The sequence below is a fragment of the Typha latifolia genome, chromosome 4, assembly GCF_019914945.1.
Source record: "Typha latifolia isolate L0001 chromosome 4, TyphaL0001v2, whole genome shotgun sequence".
In the NCBI taxonomy this organism is placed as follows: Eukaryota; Viridiplantae; Streptophyta; class Magnoliopsida; order Poales; family Typhaceae; genus Typha; species Typha latifolia.
In genome coordinates this window covers 16,240,236-16,246,420 of record NC_133089.1, presented here as the reverse complement: position 1 = coordinate 16,246,420, position 6,185 = coordinate 16,240,236, and the positions used below count along the sequence as shown (strand labels likewise).

The 6,185-nt window shown below is 36.2% G+C and overlaps 1 long non-coding RNA gene across 1 annotated transcript; it reads right to left on the bottom strand.

Moving 5' to 3' along the window:
* Window positions 1-288: 288 nt before the first annotated feature.
* LOC140785689 (uncharacterized) lies at window positions 289-2,294 on the bottom strand. Its single transcript, XR_012108501.1, has 2 exons — window positions 2,016-2,294; window positions 289-1,373 (listed from the first exon to the last, which is right to left on the bottom strand). It is a non-coding gene; the product is annotated as an uncharacterized lncRNA (long non-coding RNA).
* Window positions 2,295-6,185: the final 3,891 nt, after the last annotated feature.

Genomic DNA, 6,185 nt, shown 5'->3' with positions numbered 1-6,185 from the left:
CCCCAGTGTGTGTATACATTAATACATACATACATACTTAGATATAAGTATATAGAAAGACACATATATAATATATGTAAGCATATGCACACGCTTTAGTAGCTTCTCTTCTAGACTAGAACTTCCATTAATTCTTAGTTAACTTATCTACACACAAAAATATATACCACGTACGTACGTGGAGCATATATTTTTTCATTCTATATCCCCACTAAGGGACCATTTTTTTTTCTTCTTTCATTCATATTGTGCCCAGAACATGCGTAGTCTACATTATTCGAATGGAAATTAATTAAGCTCAGTGTATATCTAGTGGTCACTGCAAGGTACCAATATGCAATAACAAAGGTGACATACAATTCAAAAACTTGAACTCCAGTACAACTCTTTAAATTAATCCTTGGTGCGTGTTGCTTATCTTGGCCCTATGTAGCTACAGCACTTCATGGTTTCCTTGAGGGTGCTGATGAGTCCTGTGAAGGCTTCAAGTTTGAGCTACCAGAAAGGTCTTGTGGCATTAAGCTTGCCATATGCAAGTAGTTATATTGTTTGGCATCGTAGTTCGGTGCAAACATTGGCAATGGATAGAAGAGATGAGTTGCTTCTTCCTGAGATAAATGGCCTCCTAGATGTGATATGCATCCATTTGATGGCCTCCATTGATGGTAGGAAGTGTATGGCCCCCCAGAAGCCTGCATTACTGTCTCATTTCCTCTAGTAATGTTATCTTGCTGATCGATGCTTGCTTCCTTCGTAGCTTCTTTTGGGTTCATCCTCATATGATTAGTGTCTGGAGTACTCCAATATGTAGCTGTCGATTTGGGCAATGCCATTAGATCTACATCAACATTATTGTTATTGAACACATTGCCATTTGCCATGCTGGATGATACATCTAGCTGTTGAGCTCTACTATAACTGACGACATCGGTACGATCACCGCCGGTAGGTTGCTGAGGAGCTTCGTGTGGAACCATCTGCGGGAATTGGATGAAATTTCCCGGTGGCATTTGGAGTGGAGGAAGCTTGTCGATCTCATGCTGCGCGGCGTCTAGAAGCCAGTCTACAACTTTGCTTGGTTGATTGAGTCCTAGTTTATCTTGAAGATCATACAATTGAATCGCAGTCGGCACCGATAGCCTGACGCGCCGATCTCGCAAGCCTCTTACAGTACTGACTTTGGTATGTCGATCTTTTCCTCCAAATACCCGCGATACTCGAACAATTCTTTGGCTTTTTAGAGCTGAAGAAAGCCTTGAACTTGTTGATGCTTTATCATCATAAGAGCCACCTTCTTGAGTATTATTAGTAAAGCTCGCTTCTTCTCTGGAGTTTATGATCATCTTAAAATTCTCATCATCGATCGATCAATCCTATGTAATTGAATAGATTGAAACAGCTGAGATATTCTTCATAAGTAAGAGAAGTAAACTCGCTTCATCATCATCAAGGACACGCTGCTGAATCTTTTTTAATATAACTAGAGCTGCATGCTAATATATCTGTGCAAAGGCGCAGCTTAAATGATACCTCACGAAGGAAAATTAATTAAGAAGAGAGTATACAAAGGGTGAAGCAAATTAAATAAGATATGACATCTCACCCCTACTATAAGTTTATAATGGGAAGATCTTCCACAAGAATTAATTCAGATTTGCAACACCTACTTGGATGGATCGGAGTTCAGTGATGAAAGACTGGATTATTAATAACAAGAAATGAGAAGAAGAATACTTTAGCGTACATCCGGAATCTTTTCGTCACGAAATTTAATAGAAAATTAATATTTTTGTTGCTATTGTTCATACCGCAAATTAAAAAGAGGCAAGCGGTGTTTAATATAATCGAAAATACGGCAAGAATAAATATATTATCATCCTGCTATGAAGATATCGGCCTCAAACAAAATAAAATTAAACAACAGCAAGTATAAATCAGATCATCAAAGGGCTATATATATATATATATCTTCTTTACTGTTTGCAGTAACAGAAACTAGTATGAGTGTTACTTACATGAATCTTGAATCCTTCGAAATTTCGATAATCTTCTTCAGTGAAAAAGAAGGCAGAGAGTGGGGAAGCTTGCATCTGCTAGTTTACTGAAACCTAGCCTGTCCTTTTGCCTGCAGGACTGGATTTAGTCTGCCTTTCTGCTGATCTACAACACCCCAAGAGGTTGTGCTTTTACTAGAGGTAGAAGGCGATGCTGGATTTGCAGAAACCCTAGAAAGGAAAGCTATCGCGCATTCGTGAAGATGTGGTGCTTATTTATGCTTATCAAATTGATGGGCCAATGTCAATTTCATCCTACTATGCTCAATTCATCCCACAACTACCACTTTATGGACAAGGGTAAGTTGGTCTTACCTTAAAAAAGATATTTGTCTATTTTGAGTAATGTAATACTAAGGACAGTGCAGTAGAATCTTTCGTTGAATAAAGAGGTTGTTCTTAATTTTTACTATATATCTGGTGATCATAATAAAACCAAAACTCTCTCTATATATATATATTTCGATCAAGCAGCAGTCAATCATGAGCTATGTTTGCAGAATGCAAACTGTCTTTACTGTGCTGTTCAGAAGTGTAAAGTTAAAGACACATGCCATGTATTAATGACATCAACTCAGAAGCTAACCAAAAACCAAGCAAGCAAGTAAAATGGTTCAGAATTTAAGGTGTAATAGATGAGATTGACTACATGAAAACGAATCACTTGGACTAATTACTTTGATGGTGAGTATTAAAGTAATTAAGGTCAAAGCAAGAATATAAAAACAATAAAGTACAGTGAAAAAATCAAGACCGCAATGGAGATCAGGAGCAATAATCTTCAGTCAACGTGTCAAAGCCAAAGTTGAATGGGAAAAGATTAAAAAGCAGTGCAAGTAAGTGACCACATCAAATGAATTTACCACGTAGGCACCCTAGGAAGGTACCCTCTAGCACAGGGACCAACTTAAACCTACCTCTTTATACACTGATGCCGGAGGACCACACAACTTGCAATTTTGCTTTGCTTAGCAACTTTGTAGAAAAACAAACTGAAGTATAATGGTAGGTTGCAAGCAGATCAAAGCATATTGTAGTGGAGTCTATATATCTGTTACGGCTCGTTATTGCAAGCACAGGGGAGCATTCAACATCTAGCCGACGTGGACAGCATTCGCAACTGATATCCAAATCCTTTCGTATTAATTTCTTGATGTTAAGAGTGCATATGGGAGCCTGTAAGCTTGATCAACTTGTACTGCACACCCAATAATGGTCAGTCGAAGAGGAAGACAACCACATGAAAGCGTGGCCATGTTGAAGGTTCAAAGAGATTACTCCTAGAAAAGTTAAATCTCAATGGACAACAAGTTGTTGGGACACATCATTTTTACCCCTAGCTAGTAAATCGTAGATATACGTATATATATATACATATATATTCCTATATCCTCCTTGGGATCCTCTCTTGTTTCATAATCCTCCATTGGCTATGGAAAAGGACAAGCAGTTCATCTGCTCAGATATGTAGGGAAACTATAAACATGAAAAAGAAAGATATTTTATTTATCTTTAAGCCTCTCTTTTCTCAGATGAGCTTCAGAAGTATGGAAAGTAGTACAAGTAGTGTAGTATACAACTTTGGAATATTTCCAGTAACTTTTGTAGTTATGATGGTGAAAGATGAAGGAAATAATTAAATAAAAAACTATGCAGATATTCTCCCTTTTATTTATGCAGCTCTACTTGCCCCATGAGATTAGAACCCTAGGAACATGGATTGCTGCTGTTTCCTGTCCCATCTCCTGATATATTTGAAGAAAGATGTCTTCTTTTCATTTCTTCACAGCTCTCAAACACCAAACTTGTGGGGTTCCTATATATATATATATATCATCTGCAGGAGCTTATGTTTTCACATGGAAAGCCAAAAAGGCCAAAGCTTCTACAGGGAGAGACACACACACACACGCAGATAGACGTAGAGAGAGAGAGAGAGAGAGAGAGAGAGAGAGAGAGAGAGAGAGAGAGAGAGAGAGAGAGGTAAAAGATGCCAAGTTGAACAGGCCTTGGGCCAAAAGAGAATGGTCCCAAAAGCATGCAGTTCACTGGTAATTCATGAGCGTGGCAGGAGTTGATATTATATGAAATACTATTGAGGTTTGAAGCCTTAGTGAGAGACTATTGGGCTATTGGCATTCTACTGCAACATGAATCTACTGTAAATGGTAAAATGTCATCATAAAAATATTGTTTTCTCCTATGAATTCTCTTTATAGGCTATAAAAGCATCCTCAGAACACTGCAACAAAAGGTACAAGGAAAGAAGACGTGAAGCAAAAAAAATTTAAAATATATTAGAAAATAGAATATTTACTCAATGTATTAATAGAAAATAGAATATTTACTAAATGGAGTTTGTTTGAAACCGAAATCTAATGCATTAGAATTACTGATCAATGGTTGTCTTCTCTTGTTATTTGATTTTTTTTGTGGTAGGATTAGGATGTGCAAAGTGCACGTTTGCAACATGATCAGACTAATTTGAACAGTAGAATATTTTTGTCAAGTGATCAGATCAAATGATTGAGTGCAAACAGTTCAGTAACAGTGAGGCCGGTGGATCTGTGGATGTCGTTCTCTGTCGGATTTAAATCTAGAAAGGCATGGAGCGATGGACCTACAAGGTTGTCGGTTATTATATGCATTTATTTCGCCAGTTAGCTTTGCGATTGCTGCATCTTATTTTGGTCTCTCTTTGAAATTAAATATGATATATAAGCGAGTTTTTTATTACTATTATTGTTATTAAAAAGAATATCTGCTAGTGTATTTGAATATTAGAGTTTTGAGCCAACATTGACTTTCTGCTCTAATTAACATGCAAAATTTTCCCTTTCCTTTTCTTTTTATGAGAGCCTGCTTAATTTCCTAGTTAATGCAAGAACTGTGATGAGTATATTGCTACTATAATAATTACCTGGAAATTTTTTCTTTTAATTTTTACATTGCATTTCCTTAAATCCCATGTCCCCCATATACAATCAAACACTCTCTACAAAGCCTATTTATCAGGTAACAAAAATGGTTGTCATTTTCATGGATTAATAATTCCTCAATATATCAACTGTCCAGCTTCAATACAGACTTAAAACAATACATTATCTGCTTTCTCAAAACTAAATACCACACACCACAAACTGCACCCACCTATTACATCTAAGAACATCTCAGTGTTCCAACCAACAAAAAAATACAAACACCAATTACTACTGGCCAACAATAATAACTATAACATCACCAATTTCAAAGATAATTCCACTACATACAAAGCAAAAATATAAACCTAGTGCCTACAAAAAAAATTCTTAGTTCAGTAAATAGATTCCTTAGCAGATTCATTTCATTAATCTTCATTCAGTATGATCCTGCTCATTATTAGTGTGCAGCAACTTCTGAACATTCTCTCCTGATGCATCTGTCCAACATAATACAATATTTTTAATATTAACATTAAGGCTTCTCCAAGATTTCTCTTATATTAAAATTTCCTCTCCTTTATTTATATATATGCATTTTTTTTTTAATTAAGAGATTACAGACATACATATATATGCAATTAAAGCTAGGCGCAGCCAAAAGGATAATATGATACAGTGGAGGTACAGTTTGGTGATGTTGAGCAACTGTACTAAGTGTAGCCATTACTCCAAATAAAGGCACTTATTTTTCCACCTAACAGGTGACAGAGATGGTAGGAAATTGATGGTTGTCCCTCGCTGGACTATCACCTAATTGCTATGATCTCTCTCTCTCTCTCTCTCTCTCTCTCTCTCTATATATATATATATATATGGCCCTTCTTTATTAACTTGATCTCATGTTAATACTACATTGGATAAGAACACATGCCCAACTTGCACTGCACTCTGATGTCATACCACCTTCACAAAAACCCTAACAAAAAAATTTTCATCTCAAGATGGCACTAAGGAAGGAATCAATTGCTTAATTGCAAAGATTCAAAGTTTTCGATCGAGATAATATTTCTAGCTCATATAGTTTTGAAGACGTATATTTATGGTGAATAATCCTTTTTTTTCTGTATACTTCGTGCCCTTAGGGCCCTTTGACAATGGGATAAGCCCGAAATTAATAAAAAAATATTATTTTAATTTTTTTCAAATATTT